General features: G+C 41.2%; 1 long non-coding RNA gene across 1 annotated transcript in view; it reads left to right on the plus strand.

Annotated features, from left to right (window-relative positions):
• Positions 1–13,913, plus strand: part of LOC123001357 (uncharacterized) — a 62,623-nt gene extending 48,710 nt beyond the window's left edge. Inside the window, exon 3 of the long non-coding RNA XR_007191570.2 lies at positions 721–13,913. This is a non-coding gene — a long non-coding RNA (uncharacterized LOC123001357). The remainder of the gene's footprint in view (positions 1–720) is intronic.
• The last annotated feature ends 6,692 nt before the right edge of the window (positions 13,914–20,605 follow it).

The raw sequence follows: 20,605 nt of genomic DNA on the forward strand, positions 1-20,605 counted from the left end.
CCATTTCCAGCCACTCAAAGTACAGATGCTACTCAGTGTTCCCTTCAAGTCCTGTCGTTGCTGTTTGCTGGTTTTAAAGGGTATGTCAGTGGGAATCACTGGGGGCCATCTTGGAAGCTGTCAGCCTCGAGAGGGTTCCTGTCTTTTTAGCTGGTTAACCAATTTGTACTCCTCCCAGGGCAGACAGGAGGTAAGCCCTGGGCAGACCCCTGAGTGAGCTCAGGAAGCCCGGTGCTGCCTAAAAGACAAAGACAATGTGCCATTTTCAAGAGGCCAGTTCAAAAGGTCCTTTTCTCCTTCCCTTTCCTCTGGACACATGAATTCTACTGTTTTGCCTCATAAGTGCCCATGCTGGAAAAAGGACGTGGTGGTGGGGTGAATGGCAGGAGAAAGTAAAAGGCTGGCAGGCTTGCTGGAAGAGGACACATAGGCTGGCGTTGAAGTGATGCAGCTCTACAGTTTGGCTCCTTGCGGGGCTGCTCTGATCAAGGATTGGGAGGCAATGAGGTAGTAACTACCGGCTAAAACTGGGTTTGGGATGATCTGAGCTTTTATTATCCACTTGCTCCCTGTCCTCCACTACCAAAAAGAATGGATATTTGGCTATGGGATCAGGAGAGGTGGATGCCACAATACCTATTGTGATCCGCTTCCTGGCTTACAGATTAGGACCATGACCTCTGGGTATGACGACATAAATCTCCTTTTATCTCTTTCCAGGCTCTCCCCATTTTGAAGAGAAGGTCATGGAACTGGAAGTGGCAGCCTTTTCCTGTTTGCAGTATTTCCTCTTCTCCAAGAGGCAAGTGGTAAGAGTGAGAGTCATAGCCCGCACTGGTCGGGGTGCTGTCTTGCAGAGGGACAGACGCATCAGCAGGTGGGACGACCCCCCCCCTTTGAGGGGGAGCTTTTGGTTCCGGTTTGGTTGTGGATTGGGTAGGGAGTCAGGGTGTTACTACAAGCCTGGCTTCTGATCTAGGGATCTGGATGGAATCTATTACGTAAGATGTATTGGTGGTCAGAGACACTAGATTAGTCCTAACTGCTACCGAGCTCGGGTAACTCATTGCATTGTCAGGAGAATAATTAATAATCACCTTGCCAGTAGTTGTGACTTGGTGTTTTGTTTTGTTTGTATTAGAGGATTGCACAAAATTTTTAATTCCTGTGATATCCTTTACCTGTCACCATATTTCCAGAGGTACCAAAATGAGGCGTCAGTTCAGTGGAATTTAATCAAATATGTTGTTTGGTGTCATTTGTTAATAATGTCATCCCACAAATATTTATTGGGGCCTACTATGTGTGGACTTATTGCCAGGCGGGGCCTGACAAGGAGACGGAGCTTTCGACCTCAAAATACTCTCTGAGGCAGATGAATTACATACACACGTGATGTGAACAGCCGTGGAGTTGCTCTCATATTTTGTTGTTTCGCTGGGTATTTGAGGATTAACATTTTTCAGAGCCTTCATTTCAGAACTTTCAGGACCTTTGAAGCTTCTTATCTTATTCTGTCCTTCCTGCTTATCCTTCTCCATGATTCTCCTTGGCTGAGCTCCTTTCCCTTTCCCTGATTTATTGAGTTATGGCTGAGCGGCTTTTTGCTCTAGAAAGTTCTATCATTATAATGAGAGATGCTCGGTATATTGATGTTCCACCGTCAGTACTGAAAAGCTACAGGCAGATTAACTTGTTCTAAACAGCAACATTTTAAATGTAAGAGCGTATCCTTGAAAGGAATCTTCTTGCAAGGATCCCTTTGATAAATAGAAGGGTCCTTTTATAATGTGGATAATGATCTTTTATTTTATCTGTTGACAAGATCTAAATTTAAAGTGTGATACACCTGTATTACAGTGTTAGAATGAGATTGAAAAACTCGTCACTCCAAAAATGACGTGGTTGTTACGAGAATCCTGTAAAACACAATTATCCTCTGGTTTTAAGGTTCACGTGGAGAAAGTGGGTGGTAAACATTGGGATTCCATTATGTGTTACTTTAAAGGCCCCGAAAGAATCGTGGTTGCTATCTTTTAGTAGTTATTCCAGGAAAGCAGTGATGAACTAGGAGTTGAATTTCATACTTGAAAATGAGGGTGCATCCTAATCTTAGTGTATATTTCTAGTGAATCGATATCCGTTGTTCTTATACGGTTGTTACAGTCTTCGGTTTTGCTAGTCGTGAATGTAATTATTGACAGAGACATGAGCTGCTCAGTCAGAGCACAGCGCAAGTGTCCATGAAATAATGTCTGTTGAGGCCCCGAGCAATTGAGAAGCAGACCACTACGTCTCTTCTTAGAATTCTGAATTCCCCAACAGCTCCCATTTGGTGCTAGCTCTTTTTTGAAGTTATTCCACGAAGTAAGAGTTCTCTTTCCTTTGTATGTCTGAGAAAAGCAAAGCCAAGGGAAATCGCAACATACTCTCTTCTAAGTCATTTGAAAGAATGTGCATTCATTGGAGTTGAATTGTCTACTTTTCTGTTTCAAAGCGTTTCCTCAGCAAGGAGTCACAGTAGCATCTATCTAGTAGCGAACCAGTATTAGTTGATCTTTGTTGTCACATGTATACACAGACTAGGGTGTAGTTTATCTTTGCCTAGAATATTTTAAAAAAACTTTTAGTTAAGGATAAAAATAGAGATAACGAGTTCAAAAACTATTTAACAGGATCTCTAAAACCACTTTACTAACACCTGGTTATAATTAAGGAATGTGCTAATTAGGGGTAATTCTTAGATAATTAATAAAAATTGAGTCAGCTCTGTACTTGGCAGCACTAACCATGCTTTCCTTTTCATTGGAGAGAATTTAGGAAAATCGTCTGACATGCCATCCAGAGAGAATTGTTATTTGTGTCTTTTTTCTATTCATATATGTATATAATTACTGAAATGCGGTTGAGATCTAACCAGTATGATTCTGCTTTTTTCATTGACTATTATATTGTGCCTATTTTCATAAGATAAGGGAAACTCTTTAGAGCATCATGGAATATTTCCCACTATATTAGTTATTTTATTTAATAATTTTTTCTGGTGTCATATTTAGATGTGTACACTTTCCATTGCAAAAAAATAGTATGATAAACTATATATGTAAATCTATTTAATAGAATTCTAGAAAGGGAACGAATGTGCAAAAGATATGGCATGATGACTTTTCAGACAAGTTGTTCAGTTTATGCTCTGTGAGGGGAGGGCAAGGGCATTCCCCAGTCTCTGGACTTCAGTACGAAGCATCATATTTAAGACAGTTGCTGCCAGTTTGGCAAAAGAACGATGGCATCTTATTATTTAGTTTGCATTTGTTGAATATCAGTAAACTCAAAACTTTCTCATGTTTATTGGCAATTTATATTTCTTGTTCTGTGAATTTGATGCTCTTTCTTCGTTGTTCTAGTATACGTACCTTATTGATTTTTAATGCTCTTTCTATATTTAAGGGTATTGACTGTCAAATTTTACCAATACTCATTTACTTTTGTGTAAAATCTTACGGTGGGAGCACCTGGGTGGCCCAGTTGCTTAAGTGTCCAGCTCTTGATTTTGGGTCAGGTCATGATCTCAGGGTCATGGGATTGAGCCCAATGGCAGGCTCCATGCTCAGTGGGGAGTCTGCTTGAAGATTCTCTCCCTCCCTCTCCCTTTGCCCCTCCCCCCACTCATGTTCTCTCTCTCTCTCTCTCTCTCTCTCTCAAATAAATAAATAAATCTTAAAAAAAATAAAATCTTAGGGTGTATGGGTATGTTAATGTTTATGTAGCCAGATGTTAGTAGTCTTTTTCTTTATATGTTTTTTAAAAAATATTTATTTATTTATTTGAGAGAGAGAGGGCATGAGTTGGGGGGAGGGGCAGAGGGAGAGGGAGAGAGAGAATCCTCAAGCAGACTCCACACTGAGCGTGGAGCTCCAGGCAGGGCTCCATCTCAGGACTCTGAGATCATGACCAGAGTGGAAACCAAGTTAGACATTTAACTGACTGAGCCACCCAGGCCCTCCATTTTCTTTTCTTTGTGTTTTTTTATTTTATTCATCTGAAATCTGATGTAAAAGTATTCAGTAACTATTTACCCATATTTTCCTGGTTTTTATCATTTTTTTTTAAATTTAACACTTTGATTTAGCCTTTACTTGATTGTGTCTTCAGTGACACTAGTTCTGTGATAATAAGTGAGAGACAGAAGTTTCCCAGAGTCAAAAAGTTCAGAAACGCGAAGTTACACATTAAGCGATGTAAGAAAACTTCAGGACTTCTCAGAGCCTTTAACTTGCTAATATATATTATTTCCATGATAGAGGACAGGTAGAGGAAGAATATAGCCAGACTTGCTTAATCAACAAATCCTTTTTATTTTCCCGAACACTTATTTAGCTGAGAATTCCTTACATGGTTCTGATCCATGTGAAATGTAGTTATAATTATGGATCAAGTGAGTCTCTAACTTGTTTCATTCATTCATTCATGGATCACTGATTCCCTTATTGGTTTGTGAATCTGAACCTTTTCCTTTTTAATCTAAGTTGAGACTGATTGGAGAATATCTGGGTAAAAAGAAGGCAGCGTAGAGAAGTGGCAGGCTTGCATCTCAACAAACAAAACCTGAAGGCAATTACATTTCCAAGTATTATGTTAATAACACAAACTGTGTTTAATAGTCTGAAACAGTGAAACAGCAGACGGGCTTTAATTAAAGCTTCACATCACTCTTCTAAATAGCTTTCTTGTCTCATGAACAGCTGCTTCATGGCACCCACAGAAGAAAAATGGTTCCATTTGAAAACTTCCTTGCACAAAATGTAAAATTTCATCCAATAGTGGTTCTAAAAATTTGGGTTTTTCTGAGTGATTTGTAACCCCTGGATGCTGTATTTTTGGAGTTTTTGAGTATTTTATTGGTGTCTATTTCTGATTGAGTGCCTCATGAATCCATCAGACCTAAAAAAAAAACCACTCAGCATAAAATGCTTTGATGAAAGGGAAATATAAATATTAGTTTAAATACAAAGGTGATCACTTTAAAATGAATGACCTTAAAAGGGAAAAAAGGCATTGAGTGATGAGGACCAATATTACGGAGCTCGAGCATTTACTGGCTATGAGTTCTGTGGCGTTAACATCTGAAGCAGCCACCTGCTTGAACAGCCTGGCTATCAAGAGTCTTTAGTTGAAACTGCCAAATGTTTAAGGAAGATATGCCAGCTGCAGAGATAAAACTTTCTAGGCAGATTTTAAGGCATTTTACCTGTCGTTGCACTCTTAGGAAAGAAGAGGTAATGGGTTAAGTGACTCATCCTTTGGTCCTTGGCAAATGAAGTCACTTTCTCACGAGTGTTCACATATGGCATATAAAACCTTCTTAGGATGTGGAGCCCAAGGTATTCTTGTGCTGTGAAATATGCCGAAGTGATTTATAACCTTGATGTGTTCATTTCCACAGTGAAATTTGAAGATGAAAACAAAGCACCATAACATCACTTCAATGGCAGCGTCAATTTTTCTCAAGTTCAGAATGGAATTTCAGAAGTGATCTAGACCAGAGTAACTTAGAGCAGGAAAAAATTGTAAAAGGTGTTTTTTATTACTCTCTTGGAAAGATGAGTTTTTTGTTGTTGATCAAGTATGGGATAATATAAATAACTGAAGTGTAGGGTCCTTTTCATCACCGCCCTAGTGAGCAGAACCATTAGGCTTTCTCTGCCCTGACCAATCATTTCACACAGTTTTGGATGCCCATAGGCAGGTGCCACTGCTTGGCATGGCTTTTAGGCAAAGGACCTGAAGGCAGGGGAGGCTCGGCTCCAGGCCTGAAATATGGCCACAGGTGTGGAAGGACACTCAGAGATGGTGCCCATGCCCCTGGCTTGCCATTTGATGTATTGAGATTTTGGATTCTCTGCCCATGCATAAATTAGTTGCATGGTGGCTTTTTTTTTTTTTTTAATCTGTGGTCTGTCCAAAGTATTTATATGTAGCATTTTAAGGGTTATAATTTATAACCTCCCTACTTCCAAAATACTTTTGAAATGACTCACCTTACCGAATAGAACAGAGCCTGGGATCTAGTATTTTAGTCATTTGGTGAAAAATTCCATACAGCTGTTAAATGTATTTTCATCTTTCATCCATCCATCCATCCAACCATCCATCCATCCAACAGTTCCGTACTGTTTGGCACTTACTGTATTTTAGGTGGCTTGTTGGGGTTGGGAATGCAGAGATGTGGGGCATATTGTCTTTTCATCAAAGAACTCAGAGTCAAGTGGGAGGGACAGACTTACCAGCAGAGAAATCAATGCTGTAAGATAAGCGCTGTCCCGGGGGAAAGGATGGGTTCCAGGAGCCCATGTGGGAGCTCAGAGGCCCGCGAGTCTGCTGAAGCTGGGAGAGGCTTCCCAGAGGAGGAGACTTTTGGCATGGGTCCCAAACGCTGAGTAGGAATTGACCAGGCTCAACTGGGGAAGGTATTTATTCCAGGGGAACCAGCAGTGTGTGCAGATAATTTTGAAAGTCCCAGTGTGAGAGGACCAGGACAAGTTCAGTGTGGTGTGTTACATGAGAAGCCCAAGAGGTGAGGATAAACAGAGTGTCTGGCCGGTTTAGGAGGGGCCTTTACTGTGCGCCAAAATGAGGGGTATCTGAGACTTGCGCACAATGATCAGGACTATGAACTTTGAAGCCAGCTCTGCAGCTGTCCAGCTGTGTGAGCTTGGGCAAGTTCCTTAACCTCCTGTGTCTCTTTAAAATGGAAAGAACATGGGGCGCCTGGGTGGCTCAGTGGGTTAAGTGTCTGCCTTGGGTTTGGGTCATGATCCCAGGGTGCTAGGATCCAGCCCCGTGTTGGGCTTCCTGCTTAGCAGGAAGTCTGCTTCTCCTTCTCCCTCTGCTCCTCCTCCTGCTTGTGCTCTCTCTCTGTCAAATAAATAAATAAAATCTTAAAAAAAAAAAATGGAAAGAACAATAGAATTTGGAAGTTACCCTATATACTTCTGGATGTGTGTGTGTGTGTGTGTGTGTGTGTGTGTGTATGTGTATGTACCCACAAACATGTCTTAAATAAGATCATCTGCATGTAGTAAATCATGATAAAGTCGAGTCTGGCACATATTAAGCACCATATAAATGTTCATTATTCTTATTATGGGAGATGAAAGCTTTCCACATGGTAACCAAGTGCTCCCTCCCTACTCACCCACGCTGCTTGCATATGATTAAAAAATGCACACCGTCCTCTGAGGGCAGCAAGCCTCCCTCCCTGTTTTGCCTCCTTAAGCACAATCCCCTCCTAGATCCTGACTCCTCTTCTTCCTAGCTCCAAGCAACGTTCCAATTTATCTGAGGACAGTAGGGCCTGTTTTATAACTTTTCCCCATCTCCATGTGTTTTTCTCTTTCCCTGTGGTTAGATTTGTTGGTTTGAATCCCCTGATTGGGATGGATAAACAGCGTCTGGTGGTATAAACAAAAATAACAGGCACAGACTGAGGGCATAATCTAGTTCTTAATTTTTTTTTGAAAACTCGTGAAGTGTTTGAATGCTTAATAAGACAGGCAAGCCAGTTGTATTCTATCCGCATCCTCCAGGGCCTTTGATCTTTTCTGCTGAAAGATAAAGGAAGACTCCTTGTAGCATTCCGTCACAGGCTGGGCCAGCTGTATGTTGAAGGCCATATTTCATAGCAGATGGTGGAAACACCAATTAGGGGTTCTCAGGAGAGCGTTGGGCCTGACCAAAAGGTGCAGAGTAAGTACTGAAAGACACCAAGCTGGGGGGCCGTGGGGTGCAGAGGGGAACTGGCCTGGCGGTCGGGCGACCAGGCTTTGGATCCTGACCTTAATTTGCTCTGAACCCCACACTTCATTTCTGTGGGTTGTTTTCTGTCTCTAAGCTCCATTGACTGTATGCCAGCTTCTCAGATTTGCATCTCACAGGGATTATTATTAATTTCTCAGCGAGCATTTGTGCAAGATGGCCACAGGACATAGTCCCTAGTGTTCCCTTCAGAAACCCCAGGGAGACGGAAGCAAGGCCCGTGGCTCTCTCTTAAGAGCTATGAGGGTTTTTCTAGCAGCAGCCTGGTAAACCTCTCATTTCTCCTTGACTGAAAGTCCCATTTCCATTCTGGGAGCAAGAGAGAATGAGGTTATCCTTAGACCAGCCAGGACCAACCCTGGAGCTTACTTGAGGCACGGGGCTGTGGGAGGAAGGAGTGGGGTACCTGCGTTTAGTCAATATTCAGTTAGGAAGAAGGGGATGGGATGTATACTTTCATGGATCTCTGCAAGGCGGTGATTTAAAAAGCTGATAAGAACCTTCAAGTTTTCCATGCATCATGTTCTTCCACAGAATGGAGTGATAATTTTTCTTACAGCTTTGAACCCAGTTGTGTCATGAGTGAAGTCAGCTTGATACCAGCCTTCTCTTGAAGGGAAACAGACAAATCTTTTACTGAAATCTGGGTCTACCACATCTACCACAGAGGCTCACCCTCCAAGTGCAGTGACCCGGGCTCAGTCCCTGGGCCCCTTCTCTCTAGCTAACTCAGCCCCCTGCAGATGCCATCCAGACTCCCGGCTTTCAATACCATCCATATGGTGATGAAGCCAAAATTTATGTTTCCAGCACAGATGTGCCCCTGAACTCTGTTCCAACCACCTGTTCAGTGCTTCAACCTGGACTTCAATAAGCAACTCAAAGGCAGCATGTCTGAAACTGGCCTCTTAATATTTCTCCCTGCCAGTCCCTTCCCCAGTCTTCTCCATCTTAGTAAAACAATTTCATTTGTGAAAGTGAAGACCTTAAAGATGTGTCTTTATGTCTAATGTCTTGCCTCCTTTCTTTTCCTCACAGCCCTACCCAATCAATTGGAAATCCTGTTGGCTCTGCCTTAAAAATATATCCCAATTCGGATCATGTTCTGTCACTTCCGTGGCTACCATCCCTAGTCCAAGCCACTATGGGCTCGATGATGTTAGAAGATTTCCAGGGGGGTCTCCTTCATTCCCCTTTAACTCTTTTTCAGTCTATTTTCAAGAGTAGCCAGAGTGACACTGGCTGGATAGTGGATGCAGATCAGATCATTCCTTGGCTCACACGTGCCAAGAGTAGAAGCTAAAGTCTGTACGTTCGCCCACAAGACCCCTCATTATTTTTCTGCCTTCATCTCCTGCTACTCTCCTCTGCCCTCCCTCAATTCAGCATGCAGTGCCGCCTTATTGTTCTTGAACACAGGCTGGCTGTATTCTTACCCCAGGACTATTGCACATGCTGTTTCATCTACTGTAATGCTTTCCCTTCAGATTTTTCTTAGCTTACTTTCTACTTTTACTTTTACTACTTTCTCTTTTACTTCTTTGCTAAAACTACTTTGCTAAAGTAGTCACCTTCTGGCTACTCTGTTTAAAATTGTGCCCCTCCCGAACTTCCTGTTCTCTTCCATTTCATTTTTCTTCCTAGCACTTATTACTTCCTAACATTATATATGTAATTTTTTTTAAGTGGGCTCCATGCTAGGTATCCAGGGCCTTGAACTCATGACCCTATCAAGACCTGAGCTGAGATCAAGAGTCGGACACTTAACCGAATGAGCCACCCAGGAGCCCCACTACACACTATATATTTTACTTACTTATTTATTGCATTTCTCCCTCAATAGATGTAAATTCCATAAAGGTTGAGATTACTGTTGTTATCACTGCTTTGCTGATAATCTTGATTCATAATAGGCTCTCCGTAAATATCTATTGCATGTTGAATCAATGCTCTTAGTTTGAATAAACACGGCTGCCTTGGTCCTAGACAGAAGAATTCACATGGACATCTGGGGGTGGAGAATGGATCTCTGTAGTTTGAAAATGCTCCTTAGGTGATCTGATGCCCAGGTAGCTTAGGACCCACTGATCTAAGGCGTTCTCTGCCCAACAGTAGTACCTATTTATTTGTCCTCACTAGTCTGTGTGCCTATTTTGCATAGAACCTGAGTATAGATGTGGTAGAGACTGTCTCATTTATTGTATTGACCGTCAAGGGCAAAATCCTGCAATTTAACAAAGGAAGGAAGCATTTTGTCCAAAGTAAACTCAAGAAAGCAGGAAACTTGCTTTTATTTTCACTGATAGCCATTCTTCTCATGTCAACAGGTTACCAAGCTGAAGGCATTTGCAGGGACACGATGGAATTAGTTCTGTAATTACTTTCACCAACACAAACCTACAACTTCTTGGGGCTATGAGTTTTAATAATATTTTTCAGAGCACATTTGTTTATGTGATCGCTGGAGGAGGCCAAAGCATTGATTTATTTCAGCAGGCTTGAACATTCTCATTTGGCCACATGCACATACAACCTTCACATCAGAGCTCCTCAACCCTAGAGAAATAGCTCTGCTTTCATGCAAAAGAGAAGAGTGTCAGGTATAGCCAGCCTTCTCTGATGGTTCTGAATCATTTTTTGTTCCATCCCCTTTCTCCTTAGTCCTTACAGAGTTAAATCCTTTCTCATGTAAAAGATTGTGGTTGCGAGGGCTCCCCTCCCCTGGGATGGGCCCACACCTGCCTCTCTCCCGGAAGTTGTGTTTGTGAAAAGGCTGCATTGTAGGATGAAGGGCCCAAGTATGGAATTTCTCCCTTCTTGTTCCTTCCCTTTGACACTCACAAGGCCCCAGCAGGAAAAAGGATAATAGATTTGCCTCCGTATCTTCCTATTAAGATCCTAAGTGGATGCTAGGTCTGAGAGAGGAGCTCGCTGTCCTCTCAAACCTCCTCATCAGCTACAGAGGAGAGAAAAGGAAAAGATGCTGTACCCAGAAGTGAAGTTTCTTCATAGGCTCCCTCCCCAAACCTTCCTTCTTTCACAACCGTTGGGTCAGCTTTTTACTCACACCCAGAAAACAGATGGGGTACTTTTTTGGTTCTGCCAAGAGTGTGCCTTTTTGTCATCTCATAAGTCTGAGGATGTGTACAAAGAGGCTCTGAAGTCCCTGCTCATTTGATGGGGATGGGAGGATGCCAGAATTGTGTACTTCCCCCTCCCCCTCTCCCAGTTCTACTTGCACGCTTCCCTGGGATTGAGGCGTCTGCCTCCCAGCCATGTGGTGGGAGGACAGCTAGTTTAGCCTGTTGCTGGGCAGCCAGCTGGAAAGTCCAGCCTCAGTGATTTTCTGCTTATGGGTGGAAAGGAGGGCACAAGATGCGGCACGTTGTGCTGTGAGAATGGCTCTCACAATGGGCCCTGTTTCCTTCCACAATATCCAACTTTGGCTGTGGGTTTGGGTGTGTGTTTGTGTAAGGGGAAAGGGACAGAGAACCTCATCCTCTGTCTCCTACTTCTCACACTGCGGTCATGGCTTCCCCCATTTTCCAGAAAACATCACAGCTGAGTTCTCACCTTAGCATCTACCTCAGCTCAAAATCAAGGCTACATCACTTTCTCAGGGCTTTGTTTGGACAAGTTTTGAGAGGACAAAAATATTTGGATTTTGGCCCTTCTTCTCTTGGCTTCCTTGATGGTAGCAACAATTATCTGGTTGATTGGTCCAGATTCCTCCATTGTCTAGCATGTCAACTGCATGAACTAACACTTACTCAAGAGAATGAAATGAAAGAAAAGGGGCCAGAACTGATTCTCAGGGATATTTGAATAATTCTGAGGCAGAGACATTTTCTGGTTATTGTTTTGTGTCTGGCATAGAAAAGTTAACCTCGTTGAAATTTTTTTGTCTTTTTTAATCAAGATGGTGGTGATGATGAATGGGTTTGATAACAAGAGGCTTTGAAATTATAGTCCTTTTTACGACTTCATGTATCTATTCTGTCTCCCCGCGGGCAAAGAAACTGAGAATTGAGTGTATACCTATTCAAATGATGCTATTACATTTCCATTCCAGAAGTGTGTTTCTGGTGTTGTGCTGCTCATCACTCGATAGATGTTCTTATGGTAAATCACTGTAAAATGAAGAAAGGGTGGGGGCAGAGAACCTGTCAAATGGATACGAATCCTGTGATGTTACTGCATTCTGTTCAACTGACGCTTCAGAATTTGAATAACAACACGTGCTGGTTTATTCATCACGATGAAAGGGACAACTTGCCAGACTTTAGAATTAGAAACCTTTGTTTACACATTATTTTACAATTTTGACAAAGTCGAGGATTCAAAAACTGCTTTATTAGATCACCTTATTTCTATTTGCCGTGTTTCTGCCATCCTGTCAAACCTGGTGTGTGAATCGATGGATTTGATATTAAATTTACTGTCTAATAAAAATATCAATTTAAAACGTGTTATTGGTTAAGAACCAGTGTATTCTTTTCATAATTATTGGCTACTAATGGGTAAGTTCAACATAAGGTGTTACAAGCGTGGCATTCCCTCCAGTGGCGTGTTCATAAGCTGTTGACATGATTGTGCACACGTATTATCAACCATAAGTCAGGCAAAAATAAATTATATTTGTAGTATTTTGTTTGTTTTTATTTTTGATCTCTCTTGGGATAGGGTTATTCATAAATACAAAAAGGCTTTTCATGGTATACCATCATTTTTTCTTTTTCTTGGGGAAAAATTCAATGTGGAAATGAAAACAAGCCACTAAATTTTAAAATGTAATGATGACAATGATGACTTTTGGCTTTGAAAGAATTTTTAGACTTAGTATTTCATTTAATGCTATAATGATCATATGAAGTAAATAGGAGAGGTTTTATTATCTTTATTTATAATAAAAATCACTGAGCCTGTACCAGATTAAGTAGAATAGCAAGGGATTTCCTCAACCTCCCCAGAAAAATACGGATGAATTTCAGCATTTCTGACTTAATGCCTTTATGTCCTGTTGCTGTTATTGTTTTACTGTGGGGCTATTTATATCCCGCTATGACCTAGGGAAATATTTCCCCAAGATTTTTGACATCTCAAATAATATCAGACTGCTTGAGTGGAGTTTCATTGCCAGAGTTCCCCAAACTACCAGGCAGTTCTATTTGGACTTTTCTAACCAGAAAAGAAAATGGCTAGTTTCCTCATATCCGTGTATCAAGACCCCTTCAGTTTCAGGTGGGACCAGTATACAGAAGGAATTAAGAGCCACACGTGAAAATCTGCTATACTTTGTGCTCTAAGCACTAGTTTTCAGATAAAATTTATTTAGTTAAGTGACAGTTTTTATCTTAATAAATGTTAAAATGGTCTGATCATTTGGTGTCTCATTACTATTTGTCTTGTGTTAACAAAAGATAAAAATAATGCAGATGTAAGTTTTTTTTTCAGGGTACACCAGAAATAGTTAGCAGTGATTTCAATGTTTAAGGAGAAGGGAAGGAAATTTTGTTCCTTTTTGTACTGCTTATAAAATATACATGCATTACTTAAAAAATAATTTAAAAAACATATAATACTCAGGCAAAGGAGAGAAACAAGAGAACTGTAAACTCATCTTTAGAGGACCTGAGAACACTGTGTGGTGAGGGGTCTCCAGGGCAGGGTGCAGCCTGTATCCACGGGTCAGACTAGTGTGAGCATTACGAGAGATGGGGTGGCATGCCACCCCAGGGAACTGATTTTCTGAGTAAATGAAGAACTTGATGATAAGGTAAACATGAAGGAGTGCACATGCTGGAGTCATGAGGGAAATCAGCATTTCCATATTCAAAAGAAGGTATGTCAGGTATTCTATAAGCTAAATTCACAGCTAAAAATACCCTGATTCACAGCCTAGGGAATGTGGTCAGTGATACGGTAACACCTAGTATGGTGGCAGATGGCAGCTACGCTTGTGGTGAGCATAGCATAGCATATAGAGAAGTTGAATCACTATGCTGTACAACCTGAAACTAAACGTTGTGGGTCAACTATGCTCAAAAGAAAAAAGAAAAAAAAAATTTTTTAAAACACCCTGATTCAACTTCATTTCAAATATATGTCTCCATCTCCTTCCAGAGGTAGATTTTACCTCTGTTTATTCTTACTGTCTTAGTTTGCAAAATGTATATTTGCATCACTGTTCAAATGTACTTGAAATTTCTATTTTTTTACAAAAGGGTATAAGGGTCTCTCTCTCTCTCTCTTTTAGGTCTATAATTTCCAAATAGATGTGTCTGTGTTGGGGGGTGTGAAGGGGTGAGGCTCTTAATCTGGTTTTGAAACGGACATGTTAAGAACCATGGTGCAGATGGGGCGCCTGGGTGGCTCAGTCGTTAAGCGTCTACCTTCGGCTCAGGGCGTGATCCTGGAGTTCTGGGATTGAGCCCCACATCAGGCTCCTCTGCTGGGAGCCTGCTTCTTCCTCTCCCACTCCTCTGCTGTGTTCCCTCTCTCGCTGGCTGTCTCTATCTCTGTCAAATAAATAAATACAATCTTAAAAAAAAAAAAAAAGAACCATGGTGCTGAGTCTGGCTGGTGGGTGCTCTCCTCATTTCTCCATGCATGCATATCTTTCAGTAATGGCAAAAGTCATAGTTCAAAACATTCCCTGGTGGTGGTCTTATTTTCACAGAAGACCTGAAGTTGCTCTTTAACCACCGCCCGCCCACCCCCCCAGTTTGGGAGGAGAGGCAGTGCTCACTCTGGTGTGAGCAAATGCAAATTCCCAAAGATGTGGAAACAGTCTCTGGGCCCTTACTGAAGGTTCTAGCAAGTGTGTGATTTGCAGAAGCACTGCATACAGCATCCAGGTTAGCTGAGTTCACTCTGAACCAGGTCCTGTGCCAGGTGCTTTACCTGCATCATTTCCTTTTGTCCTCAGAAGTGATGTGATGGGAGGTATTCTTATCTTCAGTTTATGGATGAGTATGGTGAGGCTCCTAAAGGAAAAGTAACTTGTGTAAGGTCACATAATTAGTAGTAAATGGCCCCCCTCCAGGCTCCTAGAACACCTAAAGACAAGAACAAAAGATATTTTCATTTTTACCGCAGTTATTCATGCCCTTCCTCCTCCTACATCCCTTCTCTCCCACTTGCATCGTCTCCCAAAGCGAACTCTGTATCTTTGTTCTTCAGGTGTCAAACCTCCTTAGTTTGTTTTGCCTTTTCTCTCATATGTTCTTTTTTTTTCTTTTTCTTGATATTCTGGGAGTTTAAAGATTGTATTCCATAATTATGTTCAGTAATATTTCTAAAGAATTATTAAAATGTAAGCAGCCAAAATTTTAATCTTTCGGAGGTGTGGCAGACAGATTCTAGGCTGGTTGCTCCATGGTCCTGCCTCCTCATATTCCCACCCTTCCATACTTTCCTCCCGTTGAGTATGTGATTTGCTTCTAGGCCACAGAGGGGAAGCTACTTCTGATTACATTGTATCACAAAATATTTCATCGTGCTCTATAGACCCTTCTTATTAGCTTGATAAAGTTAGTGGCTATATTGGAGAAGCTCTCTTTGCAAAGAAGTGCAGAGAGCCCTTAGCAACTGTGAACAGCCTCTAGCAGCTAAAGTGACCCTAGTTGACATAGCAAAAAGCCAGGGTCCTCAGTCCTACAATCGGGGCGGGGGCGGGGGGAGGAATTCTGCCAACAACATCTGTGACCTTGGAAGTAAATTCTTCTCCAGTTAAGCTTCCACGTTAGTGCATGGTCCAGTCAACACCATGCCTGCAGCTCTGTGTGACCCTAAACAGAGGGCTCAGTTGAACCATGGCCAGAAACACATAATAAATGGGCACTGGTTTAAACTGCTGCGTTTGTGGTCATTTGTTACGCAGCAATAGATAACTAATACAAGAGGGTTTTGTTGATTGTTTTTAAAAATAGCATCCTATTTTCATTTTATGACTCATCTTAAGTAGATACATTTATTTAGAAAGTTTTTCTTCTTTTTCATGGATTATTTCTTTTTTCTTTTTTTTTTTTAACTTTTATTTTGTTATATTAGTCAGTGAAGGGGGGGTAAACAGAAGGGGGAATGAATCATGGATTATTTCTATTCCAATTCCAGTGTCAGTTTTTTTTGTTTGTTTGTGTCTTTGTTTGTTTATTCATTTTCTTTTATGCTGGTGTTTCAGTGCCTGATGAACTTTGGTTGTCTTTAAGTCAGAAGGACTAAAAATGAGTTTTCTCTGCTCTTGTTTACGATTTTCTACCTCAAATTCTCTTTTCTGAGGATGAATTCTGCCTAAAAATTCTGCAGAGTGGGACTGGAAGTGTTGACTAACAGTTTAAAAGATTTGCATCCAGCAGTATAGTTTGGTACCCATGTAAGAAGCCTGTCAGAGCACAGACTCTCATGTGAGAGGCTTTAAATCTGGGGCACTGACATCTACTAGGCTAGAAGACTTACTTCCTCTCCACTGTTTCACTCTTGTCTTTGCTTTTGGTGTGGGACTGAGGGGGATGATGAAAATGTCACTTTCATTTCCATCCCCCAGGGGTCAGACCAGCAGGTTCCTTCTCATCTTGAATGCTGCCTCCTTACAATTAGGTTTGTGTGCTCCTCAGCTGTTCCATCTACCAATACGCTTTTATCCATCTTCAGTCTTCCAGAAACGTTCTAAATTATGTTTTCCATTGTAATAGGCCCTCCTGTGCTCTTGGCTCTCCCGTGTGCAGTCATTTCAGTGAGTGCATTCCTCTGCCAGGGCTCCCATAACAGAGCGTCATAGACTGGGGGGCTTAAACCACAGAACTTTATTTTCTCACAGTTCTGGCGGCTGGGAGTCCAAGATTGAGGTGCTGGCAGGTTGGTTTGTGGTGAGACCCTTCTCCATGGCTTATAGATGGCTTCTTTCTTGCTGTGTCCTCACATGGCCTCTTCTCTGTGTGAGGTATGCCTGGTGCCTCTTCCTCTTCTATAAGGACACCGGTCCCGTTGGCTTAGGGCTCCACCCCTGCAACATCACTTAACCTTAATTACACCCTTAAAGGCCCTTAATTATGCCTTTAAAGACCCCAAATCCAAATCTGATCACATTAAGGGTTAGGGCTTCAACCTTTCGATTTTTGGGGGGCACACAATTCAGTCCATAGCAGTGGGAGATCTCAGGAGTCCACCACCCTTAACTGGGAACCATGCCACTTGTTCAAGAGCATCGTGCTATGTTGCTGGATTTGTAAGGCCTGAAACTCTGTGGAGAAATGCCAGAATTCTTAGAAGAGTAAGGCGATAAAGGCAATATATATATATATCACAAAACAATAGCAAAAACCACACGAGCAGCAAAGAAAAGTATTTTATTTATTTATTTATTTATTTATTTATTTATTTATTTGGTGATAGTGAACACACTAGGCAGAGCTACTTTCTTACTTCAACCTTTGGACAATAAAAATAGAAATGACCAGTTCAAACAGGGTAAACAAGGGGGAAGCATTTTCAGGCGAACCATATGGCCTCCCTGGGAGAGAGTGAGGGCAGCGGGGCAGGCACAAGCAGCTCCAGGATTCTCTGGGTATAGGTCAGGGAACTGGGAGCCACGAGCCAGCAGCTGGGAAGGGCAGCAGGTGCAGGACAACCTAGGTATTTTCTCTGAGCTAGAGGGGGGGATTTGGAGGTGCTGCATTCCAGGGAGCCAGCTGATGGAGCCAAGTCACAAATTGCTGTTCTCTTGTTTCTGAGGGTGACCCTGCTGTGGCTCTTGGCTGGTGGCCTGGGAAACACCTGTTGCCCAGTTATTGGGGCCCATGGACTGGTTCAGGCTGCTGCAAGCTTAAGGACCAGATAGTTATCATCAGTAAAAATAACTTATCTTGGCCAATGAAAGACTCCTTTAGTTGGCATCTTTGAGCAAAACTCGTTCCCCTCTATAAAAGATTCTTTTGTACAGGTACAGATCCCAAATCATGCCTCTAGTGTGAAGTAATGTCTTTTAGAGCAATCACAAAAGTGAAAGAAAATACGTTAAATGGATAAAATGCTTTTGACTATAGAAACAGGTGATTGTTTTTACTTTATCTCCTAGCAACACTCTCACTTTTCCATTTTGAGCTCAGTATTTACAGGTAACTTCAAATTATGATCTGTTTCTCCCTTATGTTGATGCATTTATTTGCAACAGAATTTTATTTTTATTTTATCATGGTTGGGTATTTCTAGTATCCCAGATGCTTTTCAGGGTGGTAGAGTTTTGGTCCTCACAATTTAAAGTCAAGTATAATTTTGTGTTGTAAGTATAGAAAGAACAAAAAGACTGTTCAAATTCTTTTAATTTAAATGGAACTTTGCTGTAAATATTTCTTGAAATATTTGTATGACCTAGAATTTTCAAATATGTTCGTCTTATAATAATTGTTAAATATAAAGGCATTTTGGTTATTTTATCTTCACAAATTTCTGAATGTTCCTATTTCTGTCTTTATAACTCATGTGGCACTTTAATGAAAGCAGAATGTACAATTTTTTTATTTTAGGGTGCGTTTCCTAACTCCACAGTGGAATTGTTAGTTCTGTGGGGACGGTTTGCACCACAGTGACCTTGAAGCTCAGTAGCAAATATTTCCTTACCATCTACTGTATACTAAATTCTGTGCTTGGTTCTTGAGAGACAAAGACACTTCAATTGTCAGAGTACCCAGCAGGCATTCACTGTCCAAATAGAAATACAACACCAGAAAGATAATCTCAATATAGCACAGATCCCCAAATAGGCGTATAAGACAGCAGTTCTCAAAATTTTTTGGTCTCAGGTCTACTTTATACTTTCAAAAATAAATAAAGACTCTACAGAGCTTTGGTTTATATGAGATATCTAACAATCTATCCATTAGAAATTAAAATTGAGAAATTAAAAATATGTGTTGATTAATAATTTAAAAAGTATGTTCAATTTAAAAATATTTTTTCTGAAAAATAACTATTTTCTAACACTAAAAAAGTACTGGTAAGAGTGGTATTATTTAACATTCTTGGAAATCTCTTTAATAGTTGGATTAATAGAAGACAACTGGATCCCTGTATTTGTGTCTGCATTCAATATATCACAGTAAGTTGTTTTGTTTGACAAATATGAAGAGAATCTGGCTTTATGCAGATATGAGACATGAAAAGGGAGGAGTGGGGCACCTGGGTGGCACAGCGGTTGAGCGTCTGCCTTCGGCTCAGGGCGTGATCCTGGTGTTCTGGGATCAAGCCCCACATCAGGCTCCTCTGCTATGAGCCTGCTTCTTCCTCTCCCACTCCCCCTGCTTGTGTTCCCTCTCTCGCTGGCTGTCTCTATCTCTGTCAAATAAATAAATAAAATCTTTAAAAAAAAAAAAAAAGGGAGGAGTATTGGAATAGCCTTTTCAGATAATTGGGTATATTCTTCTTTGATAATACATCAAAATCGAAGTAATAGTTTCTTCTAGGTTAGGTGCCATGTGGAATCCGAAGCTGTATCAGTGAACTTTTTGTACTGTTTTGCATTGAACTCCCCTGGTATATTTTGCATTTGATTTAATCTCTTTCCAATGTACAACACAGTACAGTGGTTCTTCAGAAAATACTGTTTCAATGAGTTATGCAGAATTTTCAAATGTTGGCATATTTTAATATGTGATATTTTAAAGATCATTAATATTATCATTGAGCTAGTCTAATCACTGATTAGAAATATCTTGAAGAATTAGGAAGCTGTAAAATGTGCAGTGGCCGATACACATTTATTGAAATTCTATTTTTCCCTCGAAAGATTAAATTTATTATTGGCAACAAATACTACCAATCGTTTTTCTTTGTAGTGACTGGCTAACTTGGTTCACTTTTGAGAAAATGCCCCCCTGCCAAGTATACAGGGCTGAAGAGCCATAGTTTGTCAGTTATTCTTTCAAGTAAAAATGGTATTCCATGAAAAATACCCAAAAAACCACCCAGCCCAGCTTTCGACTCAGACATCATGCAGATCTTCAAGGCAACCATCAAGCTTTGATATGCAGCAGGAGTGCTTTATATGTGCATCCCGTTTTGCTACTCAGAATTAAAAAGACTGTATTTGAAGGCTGAGATGTAACAAAATTAATATTTTTTACTGAGAGTACATAGCAGTGAATACCATTGGTGTATTTTGGTGTCACTGCCTGGATTCACGTTGGTGTCCCGTAGTTTTACCCACCACTGCTTACAACACAGTAAAAAAAGGCAAATGGTGTGTAGCATCAGTGTGAAAATATTTTTGTCCATGTGGGCCCCATAAAATTTTCTGGGGGACTTTGAGATCCCCTGCTTCAGGAGAACAAAGAAGAGGCACTTAGCCTGGCCTGTTTCGGGGAAGGGTTGGGGCAATGGGAGGAGAGGGGTGGGGATGGGCTCGCTCATGGGGTGACTCTCCGGCAGGATCTCAGGGGTTGTTGAAGTTATTCAGTGCAAGAAAGTAGGAGATAGTGTATAGAAAGTGTATTATTTTTATATCACTGGATAATGAATTATCACAGACTGAATGGTTTAAAACAACACCTGTTTATTGTCTCATAGTTCTGCAGATCAAAATTTTAGGCGTGGCCTGGTAGATTCTCCTGGTAGGGTCTCACCAGGCTGAAATCAAGTTGTTGGCTCGGCTGTGTTTTCATCTGAGGCTTGGGGTCTTTCTCTGGGCTCATGTGGTGGTTGGCAGAATATAATGAATTGTGGTTGCAGGACTGAGGTTTCTCTGGTCGTGCTGGCTGTCAGTCAGGGGCTGTTCTCAGCTGCTGGACTCAGC

The sequence above is a fragment of the Ursus arctos genome, unplaced genomic scaffold (assembly GCF_023065955.2).
Source record: "Ursus arctos isolate Adak ecotype North America unplaced genomic scaffold, UrsArc2.0 scaffold_13, whole genome shotgun sequence".
NCBI classification, from domain to species: domain Eukaryota; kingdom Metazoa; phylum Chordata; class Mammalia; order Carnivora; family Ursidae; genus Ursus; species Ursus arctos.